The 18,147-nt window shown below is 47.7% G+C and overlaps 1 pseudogene; it reads left to right on the forward strand.

The window, feature by feature from the left end:
- LOC123425957 overlaps nucleotides 1-16,841 on the forward strand; it is a 76,475-nt pseudogene extending 59,634 nt beyond the window's left edge.
- The last annotated feature ends 1,306 nt before the right edge of the window (nucleotides 16,842-18,147 follow it).

Consider the following 18,147-nt stretch of genomic DNA (forward strand, 5'->3'; position numbering starts at 1 on the left):
TGTTGTATTCCGTATGTATGTATGTATGTATTTGATACCCGTATTTATGTATGTATTTGATACCCGTATTTATGTATGTATTTGCGTATATAGGCATGTGGAGAAATACGACATTAGTATGGTTATGTATTTGTGATTAAAAATGTGTTTTTGGCCTAGAGTCACTTACCGGTGGGGCCAATGCACCCGCTGTCTATGACAGGGAGGCCCCACACGATAGTTAATATAAATAATAAAAAAATAATGTTTTTATTAAATAAATAAATAGATATATTAGTTAAATTAATTAATTAGAATAATTAGAGTATGACACGTGGGTCCCCCACTAAATTAATCTGATTAATTAATAATTAATCTTAAATAAAACTCGTGTCTATGACAACGGGGACCCACTGGCCAGTTTGACCAGTCAACCATTGATGTCAGCATGACATCATGCTGATGTCATAATAGCCTTCTATTAAATCATTTAAATCTGTTTTTAATTCCTAAATAATTAATAAAAGTTTGAAAATTAATATAAAATAATCCGTAAGTCATATCAAAATATTTTCAACATGAAAGTTGATCAGCAAAACGAGACGAACCCGGATACACGGTCCATTCGTCTGTCACGCGTCCCTAGCATAGCAAACTTGGAACTTTTCCATCGTTTCCCGTATAACCGGTAGTAGCCCGAGACCCGGAAAATATCGTCAGATATTCTTCCGACCCGTCTATGACGGATGTTGTTGCGTTAGCTCATGTCTAGCCTGCATCTTTCCATGTCATGCTTTGTGTTGCATCGGTGCTATTATTTATTGTTTCTTCCCCCTCTTATTACCGGTAGAACCCGAGACTGACGATGTTGCCAGGTACATCTACGACCCTGCCGATCAGTCCTTTGCCGCAGAGCAGCAAGGCAAGCAAACCCCCCCTTGATCATTCCTATATCGCCTACGTCTTTCTTCCTACTCCTTGCATTAGTATTTTGCTACTGTTGTAGTTAGCTCCTATATCTGATGCATAGCCTATTTTGATGAACTGCTACTTCAGTCCTGTACTTTAAACCTGCTTAGTATAGGTGGAGCAGTCATCCCCTCTGACCCCGTAGTTCAGTTGCCCCGCTTGTTTTCAAGTCTCGATCTCTGATCGACGAGCCAGACCCGACACAGCACATTCACCCCCCCCCCCCTTCGTTCTACGACGCTACAGAGATACTATCGGGTACCGAGGGTGACACCTCGCTAAGTACTCCTGATGATATCTCTGTAGTATAGCTAGTCGGTCGTGGTTATTGAGGGTGATTCCTCTTTCACCATTCCCGATGACGCCTCTGTCATGCCACCCCTCAAGTGTGGGACCCCCGAGGGTGATTCCTCTAAACCCACCTTGACGGGTACATCGTTCGGAATCCAACGAGGGTGATACCTCGGATTCCCCCCCGATGTTACAACCACACAGTTACTCGACCATGTTACTGGGATCATTGGTGATTAGTTGTAAGACGGGTGGATTCCCATGAGACTGTGTTGTTGGCCTAATTAAAAATGCTAATGGATTTGGGTATTTGATCTGGGTTGGTCGGAGACCTTTTCGCACTAACCGGCTACGCGGGAAGAATTATGGGTACTCGGCGTCGCGGTATCAGCCGAAGCTTTTCAGATGCCAGCAATGTAGCGGCGCGCGCCCGAGTGGTCCCGAGATGCATCGCGCTTGTGATTAAGGGATGCTAGGACTGACGTCGGCTGCCCACGCCACGTGCAGGAGCGTGAAGGGGAACTGGGCCCACGAACCCTTTGTGCTTAGGATTTAGACCGGCGGGCTGGCCTCTCTGATTAGTCTTAGGTGGGGATGCGACGTGTCGATATTCCGAGGCCGGGCAGGACCCAGAAAAGTATGTCCGGCCAGAGTGTTATCGAGCATGACGGTACAGGTGGTGCACCCCTGCAGGGATGAAAATTAACTATTCGGATAGCCATGTCCACGGTTACAGGACGACTTGGAGTTGTGCCCCGATCTTTTACTACTACAATTGTTACTTAACTGGAATTAGTTTGCCTCGGGATTGCTTCCTCGCAGGGAGTCGAGGGAGGATCTTTAGGCGTGACCTCACCTTAATATTGCTGCAACAATATGACTATTTATTGTTTTACCCCTGTTCTACTCTCGTCTATTGCTGCAAGACCCTGAAGATGCTAGTCTTCGATAGGACTAGGCCTTCTCTCTCTATTCTCGCATTGCTGCAGTCAATCCACATATAACCCCCCCCCCCTTCTTTGATACTGATGCATAATTAGAATAGTTCTGATGTAAGACTTGCGAGTACTTTGGATGAGTACTCACCGCTGCTTTGCTCCCCCCTTGTCCCCTTGATCCGTTTGCTGCGACCAGATGATGGAGCCCAGGAGATGGAGGTCCCCGCCGCCGACGACTGCTACCCCGACGGTGCCTACTACTACGTGGAGGCCGCTGATGATCAGGAGTAGTTAGGAGGTTCCCAGGCAGGAGGCCTCGCCTCGTTCGATCGTTGTATATTTTGTGCTAGCCTTCTCTAAGGCACCCCATGTTTGATGTTTGTACTCAGATATTTGTTGCTTCCGCTGACTCGTGTGTTTATCGAGCTTTCGTATTCTAGCCCTCGAGGCCCCTGGCTTGTAATATGAAGCTGATGTTATTTTATTTGTGTCTAGAGTTGTGTTGTGATATCTTCCCGTGAGTCCTTGGGTTTGGTCGTACGCATTTGCGTGTATGATTAGCGTACGATTAAATCGAGGGCGTCACAAGTTGGTATCAGAGCCAACTGCCTGTAGGTAGCCCCCTTTCCAACTCCTTGGCCGAAGTTGAGTCTAGTGTTTGAAAAACTTTACTAACACTGATCTTGTGGCTTACGGGCCCACATCTCAATTGGGTGGTATTAGTATCTTTTACTCCTTTCCTATACTCTGGGCTCTACTTTCTCTTCTCTTTCCGGTCAAAGATTTTACTAACTCTAACATTAGGTTCTCGAAATCACATCGATCCGGAGCGCTGGACTATCTACTCTTTTTCTCCTGAATATGTATTACACACACTGTCATTGACATCCGTCAATCTTATTTTCAGATGCGTCCCGCAAGACAGCACGTGCGCCTGACACAGGCCACTAAGACGACTGGGTTCCCGGCCATTTTGGTCAATCTCCTGACCAGGCTGGGATATCGCTGGTACCCCGAGTACACTATGTTCGAGGATTTCCGCGAGTACAACCAGTACCAGTACCAGGCTGAGGTTCGCATCTTCGACCAGAGGGGCGGCGAGACCCTCGAGCGCCACGTGTTCTGTGGTATCGGAGTGTCGGTCGAGATGGTCGTCCATGATGCGGCCTACATCGCCATCACCCGTCTCCGTGGAGCGTACCCTCACCTGGAGGAGAGCCCTTTCAGATACATCCCACATGCTCCTGCTGGGGATGAGACTGGGTCTGATCTCACTGCCTACGCTTCTGACGTTCGGGAGCGCAGCGACCGTTCCTACGTCGCTGTCTGCGCCCCCTACGTGACGTGTCGCTACGACGCGTGGGTTCTGGTGCAGTACACTGAGGCAATGGATCGTGCTTTCCGAGCTCTGACTGTGGAGTTGTATGCTATGCGCGCTCGTCTTTACGACGCGTTGAGAGAGCTACAGCCATCACACTGTCCGAGGGTTCCACCTATGCGCATCCACGAGCCGAGCAGGACAGAGCTACCATCAGCTCTCGAGTGGACTGATGTTGGGGGTAGAACCCCTGCACTTGGATCTCAGCTGCTCGACTGGATGCGGTACCCTCACCACAGTCACAACGGGACACAGGGTCCTGTCCCTACCTTCTATCACCGCCAGCTACCAGGATTCGATCGTCCTCTCCGACGTTGATGTAGCCTTATCGCTACATCTCATTGTGGTACTCTTCCACCGCGTGCCTGCGCGCCGCCTAGTGAGTCGAGGGTATCGTCTAATGCGTCCGGGCTATCGCCAAATTTCGAATTTGTAATCGTTAGTCTGTAATCGAACTTATGTATGGGTCTGTATGTCGAACTCAACTACTATGGAGTATCTATCGCATTCCCCTTGCATTATGCTTAACCACTTCATGAATGCGTGCGATGCCTTTCAGTTACTTTAATGTTAAACTATCCCTGCTAAATATTTAACAGGATGGTTAGACCAGCTCGCCACCCGCGTGGCCCTGCCAACGATGCACCACCCCCGCCTCCTGAGTATATGGCGGGGATGATCCAACAGTTTGAGCTGAACCGCCAATTTATGCAAGGGCTCATGGATCAGTTCCAAAGGCCGAACATGAACCAACCACAAGGCGTGACACTGCAAGACTTCTGCCGTCTCAACCCTGCGATCTACCGCAGCTCAACTCAGCCTCTAGATGCTGATGACTGGCTCCGTGACATTTCTTATGAGCTGGAGTCTGCCAATGTGCCCCTGGCGAGCTATGTCAACTTTGTCGCCTACTTTCTGAAGGGTCCCGCTGCTCAATGGTGGGACAGCCACAGGCGCTCTCAGCCCGATGGAACTATCATCACTTGGGCAGAGTTCAAGGCTGCTTTCCGTGCTCGATACATTCCCCAGGGAATCATGGACCGGAAGAAGCTGAGTTCCACAACTTGGTCCAGGGCAACAAGACTGTGGATGCTTATCAGCGGGAATTTCTGGAATTATCTCGCTATGCTGAAGAAGACATTGCGACTGATGCACGCAGGCAGGAGAAGTTCCGTGAAGGCCTCCACCCTGATATCAAGCTGACACTCCTCGTTCAGGACTATGCTGATTTCGCCACCCTCGTGAACAAGGCTATTCAGGTTGAGACTGGTCTGCAGGAATACAAAGATAGCAGCAAGCGCAACCGTGACATGGGTTCATCTTCGGGCTCATCTGCACAGAAGCGGAAGATCTGGATTCCCAACAACATGTACCATGCACCTGCTCCTACTCCGAGGCCGTCCTATGCTGCACCTCGCCTGCCTCCTCCACCACCTAGGCAGCCGAGGCTTCCAGCTCCACCACCTCGAGTTCCTCCTTCCCGCCCTGAGGACGGGTTGTGCTTCAAGTGTGGCCGTCCAGGTCACCGTGCTAGAGACTGCAGGCAGAATCCGAATCAGCTGACACTTCCCGCAACTGGCAGTGGCAACAACCAGAACCGCAACTTCAACACTAAGCCTGCTTATGTTCGTGGTCAGGCCAACAACATTGATATGGGTCAAGCTCAAGACCAGCCTGCTACCGTGATGGGTACACTTCTCGTTAACTCAGTACCTGCTTCTGTATTGTTTGATACAGGAGCATCGCATTCCTTTATGTCGGAAAATTTTGCATACATGCATGACATTAGGAGCGAAGAGATGAACATCCCGATAGTGGTAAACACCCCTGGGGGCGAATGCCGAACCTTTGTGGTTTGCCCCCATGTTCCAGTTGAAATTGAAGGATTGGAATTCCTTGCCAACCCCATCCTACTAAAGTCATCCAACATTGATCTCATATTGGGGATGGACTGGTTGAAAGCTCATACGGCATCGATCGTTTGTGCCACCAAGACCATCCACCTCCTACACCCTTCAGATGAAGTAATAAGCTAGCATGCGCATCTCGTCCGTAATGCTGAGGCACGACTATATGCTTTGAATGCATTAAATGCGTCGCCTCTTGAAGGGATTGAAAACATACCAGTGGTCCGAGAATTTCAAGATGTCTTTCCACAAGAACTTCCGGGGATTCCCCCTGCTCGAGCTGTCGAGTTTGTCATTGACTTGGTACCCGGTACCACTCCTATTGCCAAGCATCCTTATGAAATGCCACCACATGAACTCCTTGAACTTAAGCAAGAAATTGACAACTCGCTCCGTCTGGGTTTCATCCGTCCGAGTTCCTCTGCTTGGGGAGCACCTTCTCTCTTTGTTAAGAAGAAGGATGGGACAAATCGATTGGTTCAAGACTATCGTCCTATCAACCAGGCCACTATTCAAAACAAATATCCTCTCCCTCGGATAAATGATTTGTATGATCAACTTGTTGGTTCCACCGTTTTCTCTAAGCTCGACTTGAGATTGGGATACCACCAGATCCGTGTTCGCAAGGAGGATATTCCAAAGACCGCCTTTGTTACTCGATATGGATCATACGAGTACACCGTCATGTCCTTCGGCTTAACCAATGCACCGGCAACCTTCTCTCGATTGATGAATTATATATTCATGGACTATCTCGACAAATTTGTCGTGGTATATCTGGATGATATTCTGGTGTTTTCGAAGAACAAAGAAGAGCATGCTGAACATCTTCGTCTTGTACTGGATAAGCTTCGGGAGCATAAACTCTATGCGAAGTATTCCAAATGTGAGTTTTGGCTAGACGAAGTGACTTACCTTGGTCATGTGATTTCCAAGGATGGTATTGCGGTCAACCCCGAACGAATTCAAGCTATTCTTGACTGGACTCCCCCGAAGAATGTCAAGCAAGTCAGAAGTTTTCTCGGACTCGCCAGCTATTGCCGTCGATTCGTCGAGAACTTCTCCAAGATTGCGAAGCCCTTAACCAACCTGCTTCACAAAGGTGTTAAGTATGAATGGACTGATAAATGTCAGGAAAGTTTCCAGGCGCTCAAGGACAAACTGACGTCCGCTCCAGTACTTGCTCCTCCAGATACGAAACGGGATTTCGTCATATACTGTGATGCTTCTCGTCAAGGAATAGGTTGTGTCCTAATGCAGGATCGCAAGGTGATCGCTTATGCTTCACGTCAACTGCGTTTTCATGAAGAGAACTACCCAGTTCATGATCTCGAGCTTGCCGCAGTCATTCATGCATTGAAGGAATGGCGACAATACCTTGTCGGTAATCGCTGTGAAATCTACACCGACCATCAAAGTCTGAAGTACTTGTTCACTCAACCGGAGCTGAACCTGCGTCAACAAAGATGGATGGAGCGTATAGCAGATTTTGACTGTAGTATATCATATACCCCTGGCAAGGCTAACGTAATGGCTGATGCCTTAAGTCGCAAGCCATACTGCAACCACCTCCAAGTTCATCAGGTTCACGATCGTCTGCAAGAGGAATTCCGTAAGTTGAACCTCCACATTGTTCCTCAGGGTTACCTTGTTCCCCCTCCTGAAGAGTGTCAAAAGATGAACCTCCGTGTTTTTAATCAGGGTTCCCTCAGTAACCTAGTGGTTGAACCAGATCTTGTGAGCTCCATAAAGAATATACAAGACTTTGACGATGATGTCGACAGGATTAAGAGCTATATTGCGAAGGGTAAACCCTCCTTTTTCACTATTGATGAAGGTGGCGCCTTGTATTTCAAGGGTCGCCTATTCGTCCCAAATAAGAAGGAAAATCTCAGGATGACTGGGAAGGTGATGGAAGAAGCTCATGACACACCATTGTCTATTCACCCGGGTAGTACCACGATGTGCCAAGACATCCGACAAAGATTCTGGTGGCCCAACATGAAACAAGACATTGCACGCTATATGGCAGAATGTGATATATGCCGGCGTATCAAAGCAGAACACCAAAAGCCTGCTCGAACTCTACAGCCTATCTCTATTCCTGAGTGGAAATGGGACCACATTGAAATGGACTTCGTCACTGGTTTTCCCAGATCTCAGAAAGGTAATGATGCTATTCTTGTCGTCATTGATCGACTGTCCAAAGTTGCACATTTCCTGGCCGTCAAAGAAACGATTAATGCTAGTCAGCTGGCAGATCTTTATATGTCAAGAGTTGTTTCACTTCACGGTATTCCGTTGATAATCAGTTCGGACCGTGGCAGCTTGTTCACTTCAAAATTCTGGGAAAGTTTTCAGAAGGCTATGGGGACTCATCTGTCCTTCAGCACTGCATTTCATCCTCAATCCCAGGGACAAGTTCAACGAGTCAACCAAATTCTTGAGGACATGCTTCGAGCTTGTGTCATTTCTTTCGGTAAGAAATGGGAGGAATCTCTCCCGTATGCCGAGTTCTCTTACAACAATAGCTATCAAGCTAGTCTGAAGATGGCCCCTTTCGAAGTATTGTATGGGCGAAGGTGTCGAACTCCTCTGAATTGGTCAGAAACTGGGGAATGATCACTCTTCGGTCCGGATATTATTCAACATGCCGAAGATCAAGTCCGCATTATTCATGGGAATCTGAAGGCTGCTCAGTCTCGTCAGAAGAGTCAGTATGACCGTCATCATCAAGATATGGTCTATCAACCTGGCGAAAAGGCTTATCTTCGTGTCACACCAATGAGAGGTGCACACCGTTTCGGAATCAAGGGCAAGTTAGCTCCTCGTTATATTGGTCCTTTCACTGTTCTCGAAAGGCGTGGAAGAGTGGCTTATCAATTGGAACTGCCGGCGAACCTTTCTCAGGTTCACGATGTCTTCCATGTTTCTCAGCTCCGTCGCTGCTTCAAGGACCCTATTCGAGCAGTGGATCACGATATGCTTGAACTACAACAAGACCTCTCTTATAAAGAGCATCCGGTCCGCATTCTCGACCAAGGTGAACGTAAAACTCGTCGCAAAGTCACCAAGTTCCTTAAAGTGCAGTGGTCAAATCACTCTGAAGATGAAGCCACTTGGGAACGCGAGGATCATCTTCGTGATGAATACCCCGGGCTCTTTCCCTCTACCTCTTAATTCTCGGGACGAGAATTCTTGTTAGTAGGGGAGAATTGTGACATCCTCGACTTTTGCAACAGTAATTATTGTAATTAAGCTACAGTGATCAACCGCTAATGATGCCACGTCATCGAATTCCCATCTCAGACCCGCGTTGATTCAAGTCTATCCGGATTCCAAATTTGAAAACAAAAGAAAAATACTTTATAAGTTCATTACAAATATTAAAAGGATATATATAAAAAGGAAAGTATTAAAAATAATAATGATAAAATAAAGTATAAAGAAAAAGAAAGTATTTAAAAAGAAAAATCAAATAGTAAAATAAATAGTGAAAGAAAAAAAAAGAAACAAAACCAACCGGCCCAACTCGGCCAAATTGACCCAGCCAGCCCACCTAATTGGGGAGGTATAAAACCCCCCCAAACCCTAAACCCAACCGCCCCACTCCCCCCTTTTCCCTCCCCTGTCGTCGCCACCAGGGAGGCTCTCCTCGCCACCCACCCGCCCGCACGAGGGGCTCCTCTCCCTCGTTCCAGCCCCTCCCCCCCCCCACGAGAGAACCCTCTCTCTCCCGTGACTCCCTTCCCACGACTCTCCTCCCTTCGCCCCCCCCCCTCAGATCCACTCCCTCCCTGGCCGGCGAGCCTCCTCCCGCCGGCGAGCTCCCCCGTCGCCCCCTCCACGGCCTCCTCCTTCCCGCCGGCGAGCCCCCCCCCCACGGCCTCCTCCTCCCGCCGGCGAGTTCCCCCCCCCCCCCACGGCCTCATCCTCCCGCCGGCGAGTTCCCCCCCCCCCTCGGCCTCCACCCCGCCGGCAGGGGCCCCGGCCACCTCGGCCCTCCACCTCGCCAGCCTACAACCCTGCCCCCGTCCGCCTTCCTCCCGCTCGGTCCAGGAGGGACCGCGCAGGGAGACTTCCTCGCCTCGCCGGATCCGGCCGGCTCCCCCTCGCCGGCAAGACCTCTCCGGTGACCGGCATCATCATCACCGCCTCCGGGAACGCCTCCACGCCGTCTCCTCCGCCCCTTCCCGCGAACTCCGGCTTCACCGGCCCCTCCCGTCAACGTCGGTGGGCCCCTCATCGGGCTCCTCCCACCATGTCGTTCTCCTCGCCGTCCCGGTTCCGTTCCGGCAAACGAGGCTTCGATCCGTCGATGGTAGACTCCGGTAGGAAGGATTGAACATTTGGTTCTTCTATGTGGAGTTAGCACAGAACCTCTGTGTTATAGTTGTTAACAGAGAGAGGGAGATGAGAGTTTTGAGAGAAAAAAAAACAAATGTTGTATTCCGTATGTATGTATGTATGTATTTGATACCCGTATTTATGTATGTATTTGCGTATATAGGCATGTGGAGAAATACGACATTAGTATGGTTATGTATTTGTGATTACAAATGTGTTTTTGGCCTAGGGTCACTTACCGGTGGGGCCAATGCACCCGCTGTCTATGACAGGGAGGCCCCACGCGATAGTTAATATAAATAATAAAAAAATAATGTTTTTATTAAATAAATAAATAGATATATTAGTTAAATTAATTAATTAGAATAATTAGAGTATGACACGTGGGTCCCCCACTAAATTAATCTGATTAATTAATAATTAATCTTAATTAAAACCCATGTCTATGACAACGGGGACCCACTGGCCAGTTTGACCAGTCAACCATTGATGTCAGCATGACATCATGCTGATGTCATAATAGCCTTCTATTAAATCATTTAAATCTGTTTTTAATTCCTAAATAATTAATAAAAGTTTGAAAATTAATATAAAATAATCCGTAAGTCAGATCAAAATATTTTCAACATGAAAGTTGATCATCAAAACGAGACGAACCCGGATACACGGTCCATTCGTCTATCACGCGTCCCTAGCATAGCAAACTTGGAACTTTTCCATCGTTTCCAGTATAACCGGTAGTAGCTCGAGACCCGGAAAATATCGTCAGATATTCTTCCGACCCGTCTATGACGGATGTTGCTGCGTTAGCTCATGTCTAGCCTGCATCTTTCCATGTCATGCTTTGTGTTGCATCGGTGCTATTATTTATTGTTTCTTCCCCCTCTTCTTACCGGTAGACCCCCGAGACTGACGCTGCTGCCGGGTACATCTACGACCCTGCCGATCAGTCCTTTGCCGCAGAGCAGCAAGGCAAGCAAACCCCCCCCCCCTTGATCATTCCTATATCGCCTATGTATTTCTTCCTACTGCTTGCATTAGTATTTTGCTACTGTTGTAGTTAGCTCCTATATCTGATGCATAGCCCATTTTTGATGAACTACTACTTCAGTCCTGTACTTTAAACCTGCTTAGTATAGGTGGAGCAGTCATCCCCTCTGACCCCGTAGTTCAGTTGCCCCGCTTGTTTTCAAGTCTCGATCTCTAATCGACGAGCCAGACCCGACACAGCACATTCACCCCCCCCTTCGTTGTACGACGCTACAGAGATACTATCGGGTACCGAGGGTGACACCTCGCTAAGTACTCCTGATGATATCTGTGTAGTATAGCTAGTCGGTCGTGGTTATCGAGGGTGATTCCTCTTTCACCATTCCCGATGACGCCTCTGTTGTGCCACCCCTCAAGTGTGGGACCCCCGAGGGTGATTCCTCTAAACCCACCTTGACGGGTACATCGTTCGGAATCCAACGAGGGTGATACCTCGGATTCCCCCCCGATGTTACAACCACACAGTTACTCGACCATGTTACTGGGATCATTGGTGATTAGTTGTAAGACGGGTGGATTCCCGTGAGACTGTGTTGTTGGCCTAATTAAAAATGCTAATGGATTTGGGTATTTGATCTGGGTTGGTCGGAGACCTTTTCGCACTAACCGGCTATGCGGGAAGAATTATGGGTACTCGGCGTCGCGGTATCAGCCGAAGCTTTTCAGATGCCAGCAATGTAGCGGCGCGCGCCCGAGTGGTCCCGAGATGCATCGCGCTTGTGATTAAGGGATGCTAGGACTGACGTCGGCCGCCCACGCCACGTGCAGGAGCGTGAAGGGGAACTGGGCCCACGAACCCTTTGTGCTTAGGATTTAGACCGGCGGACTGGCCTCTCTGATTAGTCTTAGGTGGGGCTGCGACGTGTCGATATTCCTAGGCCGGGCAGGATCCAGAAAAGTATGTCCGGCGAGAGTGTTATCGAGCGTGACGGGACATGTGGTGCACCCCTGCAGGGATGAAAATTAACTATTCGGATAGCCGTGTCCACGGTTACAGGACGACTTGGAGTTGTGCCCCGATCTTTTACAACTACAATTGTTACTTAACTGGAATTAGTTTGCCTCGGGATTGCTTCCTCGCAGGGAGTCGAGGGAGGATCTTTAGGCGTGACCTCACCTTAATATTGCTGCAACAATATGACTATTTATTGTTTTACCCCTGTTCTACTCTCGTCTATTGCTGCAAGACCCTGAAGATGCTAGTCTTCGATAGGACTAGGCCTTCTCTCTCTATTCTCGCATTGCTGCAGTCAGTCCACATATAACCCCCCCTTCTTTGATACTGATGCATAATTAGAATAGTTCTGATGTAAGACTTGCGAGTACTTTGGATGAGTACTCACCGCTGCTTTGCTCCCCCCTTGTCCCCTTGATCCGTTTGCTGCGACCAGATGATGGAGCCCAGGAGATGGAGGTCCCCGCCGCCGACGACTCCTACCCCGACGGTGCCTACTACTACGTGGAGGCCGCTGATGATCAGGAGTAGTTAGGAGGTCCCCAGGCAGGAGGCCTCGCCTCGTTCGATCGTTGTATCTTTTGTGCTAGCCTTCTCTAAGGCACCCCATGTTTGATGTTTGTACTCAGATATTTGTTGCTTCCGCTGACTCGTGTGTTTATCGAGCTTTCGTATTCTAGCCCTCGAGGCCCCTGGCTTGTAATATGAAGCTGATGTTATTTTATTTGTGTCTAGAGTTGTGTTGTGATATCTTCCCGTGAATCCTTGGGTTTGGTCGTACGCATTTGCGTGTATGATTAGCGTACGATTAAATCGAGGGCGTCACACTTGCATACATGGTACTTAAGGGAATCAAAGAATGGGAGAACGATGATCGTGGTGAGTGTCCCACGGGAGTACTACGGCCGCCCCGAAGAAATCCATATCGACTTTGATGAACTGTTCCAGATGTACAATGCCGACGCCCTCGACAAATCGCTTATGAGTTGCTATTGTCTGTAAATTTTTCAATTCGTTGTCAACATATAACTTGTTTAGTTATTTCAATTCATTGTCTATATATAACTTGTACTCTATTATGCAGAATGAAGATTCTGGATTGTAAAAATAGGAACATCCTAAATATTGGGTTTATTGACCCAGATAAAATACATATAGCGACGCTAACTGATAAACCCAAGGAGAGGGAGGAAAACCTTCTAAGGTTTCTAACAGATCAAAATTTCTATGACCACATACTGTTTCCATACAACTTCAGGTGAGGGTAAATGTTGTGTCCATTCACTTATAAGTGTAATTGATAAGTTATTATATATATATATATATATATATATATATATATATATACACACACACACATGTGCAGCTTCCATTGGATTCTGTTGGACATTCAAATTGATAAGGGAAGAGTTGATGCCTTCGATCCAATATCGAGACCCTTGGAACAGTTCCAAAGCCTACAGGACATGCTCCAATGGTAATTTCAATCATTCTTGCGCTCTATCGGTCTCTTTCGATGATTTTCTCATATATCAATTAATGAAAAACTTAGCGAATCATTATCCTTGTCGGGCAGGGTTTGGAAGCGGTTCAAGTGCGTGACTCCCGGTATCGAGCCTGAGAAGCTGACCTTTAGAGCGGCTCAGGTAAGTAGTAGTATGATATACTTCTATTTTCAATACATTTATGATGCTAGATTATTATTCTGATTATATATATTCTATTCTCGTAAAGTGCGACCAGCAGCCACGGGGACGCATATATGCGGATACTATGTTTGCGAGACCATTCGCACGTTTACCTCTGAGCACAAGGATCACAGATTCGACGTAAGCAATGAACATTCACACCTCTATTTTTACCCGTCATTCTTTGTTATCATGATTGATATTCATATTCATCTCCTCTTCTTATATAGTACACGGCCATGAGGGAGAAGGTCCTACCAGAGCAACGCGCGATTGCTGTTGCAGAGGAGCTTGCGACCTTTCTGAGTACGGAAGCTATAGATGACAAAGGACGATTTAGTGTAGCTAGGGGTCATTACTGATGTTGGTCCATGTAATCGAATAGACGGGCTCTAGTCCCGATAATTCAGATCTCCATATAATTGTATATATATGCTCGCTTGTAAGATAAGTTAATCTTATATATATATATATGCATAATTATTTCTATTTAGAATTATATGAAACTAATTCCCGAATACCAAACGAGGCATCACGTTAATCTCCCGAACACCTAAACCCTAAAACCCTAAAACCCAAAAATAAACAAAATCTGAAACTCTTTAGTCCCGGTCCGTGTAAAGACGCGGGACTAAAGGGCCTGCCTGTGAGGACGCTCCGAGGCGCCCACATGAAGCACCTTTGGTCCCGGCTTGGAACAGGGCCGGGACTAAAGGTTAGGCCTTTAGTCCCGCCCCTTTGGTCCCGGTTGGTGAAACGGGACTAAAGCCCCTTACGGGTCGGGACTATATACCCTGTCCCCATTAGTGATGTCGTGCACACGCTGACTCGGATGTACTAGTTAGCTTTTCAGAATCGTGAAGAAAATTAAGTACATAATGTCACTCTCTCAAAATCGTATTACTCATGTTAGTGGAAATCAGAATAAGGCTAGAGAGGATTGCCTAGCGTATTTTGCTAGAACCATGACAACTTGGTTCTGGTCCTCTTGATGCGCTTGAGCTAGCTCTAGCAGATTCTAACAGCATTGCGGTTTTTGAATCCTTCAGACTTCTATTGTTGTAGGTGCATGCGTGAACTGAACTTTTAAATTCTCACCCACCCTCTGCTGCGACCATCGAATCGAAGGAGTAAATTGCAAGGAGAGATACTACTCTTGACGGCCTGACGTGGCATGTTCTTTTACGAAAAAACCTTCACTTTTTATTTATTCATGCATACATCATTTTTGTCAAAAGAAAAAAAGCGTTGACGATTTTTTTTAGAAGAAAAAGAAAACGACGCACGCGCAGCCGACGGGGTTCAAATCCGGATCGAGCCGCTAGGTGTGCACGCTTCCTCCCGCTCCGCTACTACAACTTTTGTGTGAACAAATATGTGTTAACGTGCTTAACCAATCCGTGGTTGGATGGTTAGGGAAACTATGGTATCTTCTGGTCATCAGAGTTCAAACCCACACTTGACATCGGTGTTTGCATTTTTTTGGATTTATGCTTTCAGTGGAAGGAGACGTTTCCGTCGACAACGAAGACGTTAGTGGCGACTTCGTCAATCTTAAGATGATGTGTCGGCTTAATCTCTTGAAGATGCTCATAGAGATAGGGTGTGTGTGCATACGTTCATAAGGCTGAATATACGGTCATGTATGTGAGCGACTTCGATTGTACTTGGTTAAAAAAATAAGTTTATATACAGTTGGACGCATCATCCGTATATTTTTTATTCAGCAGAAAAAAATTGGTCTTTTTAGAAAAAAATATGAGTGCTCCCGCGGGGATTCGAACCCACTGGCTTCGCGGTGCTTTCGACCATGTTAGCTTTCGATCGCTAGATCAAATCAAAAGTACGTGTATGTGCTGAGGTAACACACAGCCAGGCAGCTGGATGGCAGCTGGATGGATTGTGTGGCTAGTCTTGCCTTGCTTCGACTGGCTATGATTGGATCGAATCGATCTCCACTGAACCGACCTGTTCTGGACGTAAACTTAGCAAACGAGAAACTGATGGATGGATTTTGTTTTGATAGCTACAGGGCGTGTCGTTCCTGGGCTTTTCTTTTTCTCTTTTCGTTATGGTGTTTACAAGATAAACTCAAGGATATATATACTACTCAGCCTAGCAATAAACAACTAGTACTAATCCTGTTCGGTTTCACTACTCCTAGACACACATACATGCATTTATAAACTAACACGTACGTACATGTATAGAATAGTAGGGTCATGTTTAACACTAACAGACCACGACTCCCGACAGCTCCCGGCGAGGATGATGCCGGGAGCACCGTGACCGCGACCGAGAGCAGCAGGTTCGCCGACGCGTTCCGTGACGCCGCCAAACTCAGCGCGGGCAGGTTTCGTTACGCTGTTCCGGGGCTCTCGAAGGTAAAGAAGACGCTCAACCTAAGCTTCGAGCGGCGGCTCCGCGAGTCCATCGCGGTGGTGCGATAGGAGGAGATGACCACGGGCTGCGAGAAGCACGACCTGTGTTTGGTTGGGCTTCCGTCTACCGGCTTCTAAGCCAAAAGCTTCTATTTAAGGGCTTCCGGCTGCAGCTGTGGCTTTCCTTGTCACAGCCATAGCCGAAACGGAAGCCCGGAGCTTTTGTCACCCTTCTATCGCGGTTCATGGCGAGCCAGCTGGGCGAGGGCTACACCAGGATGGCCCTCCGCAACGCGGTGATCTGCTTCCTGCTCGCCGGCCGGGAGACGACGTCCTCCGCGCTCACCTGGTTCTTCTGGTTGCCGTCCTCGCGCCTGGACGTGGCCCGCCGTCCCGGTCCCGGCAGAGGAGCCGGGTTCGACGTCGGCGAGCTGAGGGAGATGCGCTACGTGCACGCTGTACCCGTCGGTGCCGGTGAACTCGATGCAGGCGCGGGCGGCGGACGTTCTCCCGGACGACACGGCGGTGGGGGCGGGGTGGTTCGTGTCGTACAACGCATAGGCGATGGGGCGGATGGAGCCGGTGTGCGGCGACTGGCGAGGGCGCGCGGGCGTACCGGCCGGAGCGGTGGCTGGACCCGGCGGAGGGGACGTTCCGGTCTGAGAACCCGTTCCGGAACATCGGGTTCCACACGGGGCCGAGGATGTGCCTCGGCAAGGAGATGGCGTTGAAGTCCATCGTGGCATGCGTGGTCGAGGAGTTCAAGCTGGCGGTCGATGGTGAGTACACGCCGCGGCAGATGGCCTCGCTGACGCTGCGGATGGCCGACGGGCTCCCGGTGGTGGTCAAGGCTTTTCGCGCGTATATTTTTCAGAAAACAAATTCTGATCAGGTCCTTTTTCGTAATTAAAGGGTATGCGAGTGATTAAATAAAACGTAAAGTTTTTTTCTGAAAAAACATGTCACGTCAGGTGCTGACAAATGGGCTCGCACGGTAGATACGCTGTGAAGTTATACGGCTGTCGGTATTAGAGCAAATACAGTATTATAGCCGGCTGCTGGCTATAAGTCATTGTCATGTCATCTATAGCCCATCTTATAGCTAACATGTACAATAGTTCATTGCAAAAGTGTACTACTTTTTTATTATATGGTCCACCTTTCATACTCACAAAAGCCCTAGGAGTACGTGATAAAGCTGGCTCTTAGCTACGAGCCCGCTTACCTTCCCTCCCCTCTTCTCTTTTCTCTAACTAAACAAAAATATATTAGTTTATTTCTTATAGTCAGCTGACTCAGATCTATTGTACTTGCTCTTATCTCTTTGTTAAAGAGTAAAGACGTCACGTAGTACTACCAAAGAGTGCAGGGTAGCCCTACTGTACATGCTAGTTTCCAAAAATCCCGAGTAGTACAAATCAACCAACATTTGATGTCATTCCGTGAAAATTGTATTACTCCCTCCGTTTCAGTTTATAAGACTAGTCGGGAGTAACTAAGTAGTAACATCAACGCCACGTGGGCAAAAAATCTGACGTGGCAAGTATTTAATGTAGAGAGAGATGGTAGTGGTAACATAGCTAGTTACCATCACATCACATATTTCAATGCACTATGTGTCTACAACCTAATAAATGTTTGTTTGCATGACACCACATGTATGTTACTCCCCACTATGAAGGTAGTAACATAGACTAATAACATCATCATGTTACTACTCTTAGTTACTCCTCACTATGAGCAGCCTAAGTCATCTTAGGTTGTGCACCGCAACCAAGACGGAAATGAAAACAAGAAACGAGGTGAGTTAATACGATTGCATGCAATGAATTCACCAGTGCATGTCGTGCTAGTTAGTCTCAAGTCATTAAAAACAAACACGCCTCACGTTTCTTATTGGTTGATTCTTTTATTTAAGTCAAAAAAACAAGAAACGAGGTGAAAGTTAATACATCGTGCCTTAGTGTTTTGGGATTATTTGGTTTTCGTAAGATGGCTTATAAACCGAGACGGAGGGAGTACTCATGTTAGTGGGAATCGGAATAAGGTTAGAGAGGTGGGAATCAGAAGAAGGTTAGAAAGGTTTGCCAGGTTCTAGTCCTCCTGATGCAGCTGAGCTTGCTCTAGCAGATTCCAACAGCATTGCGATTTTTGAATCCTTCAGACATCTATTGTTTGTTGTAGGTGCATCGATGAACTGAAATTTTAAGTTTTCACCCATCCTCTGCTGCGACCATCGAATCGAAGAGTAAAGACGGCACGTA

The sequence above is a fragment of the Hordeum vulgare genome, chromosome 2H (genome assembly GCF_904849725.1).
Source record: "Hordeum vulgare subsp. vulgare chromosome 2H, MorexV3_pseudomolecules_assembly, whole genome shotgun sequence".
Lineage (NCBI taxonomy): Eukaryota > Viridiplantae > Streptophyta > Magnoliopsida > Poales > Poaceae > Hordeum > Hordeum vulgare.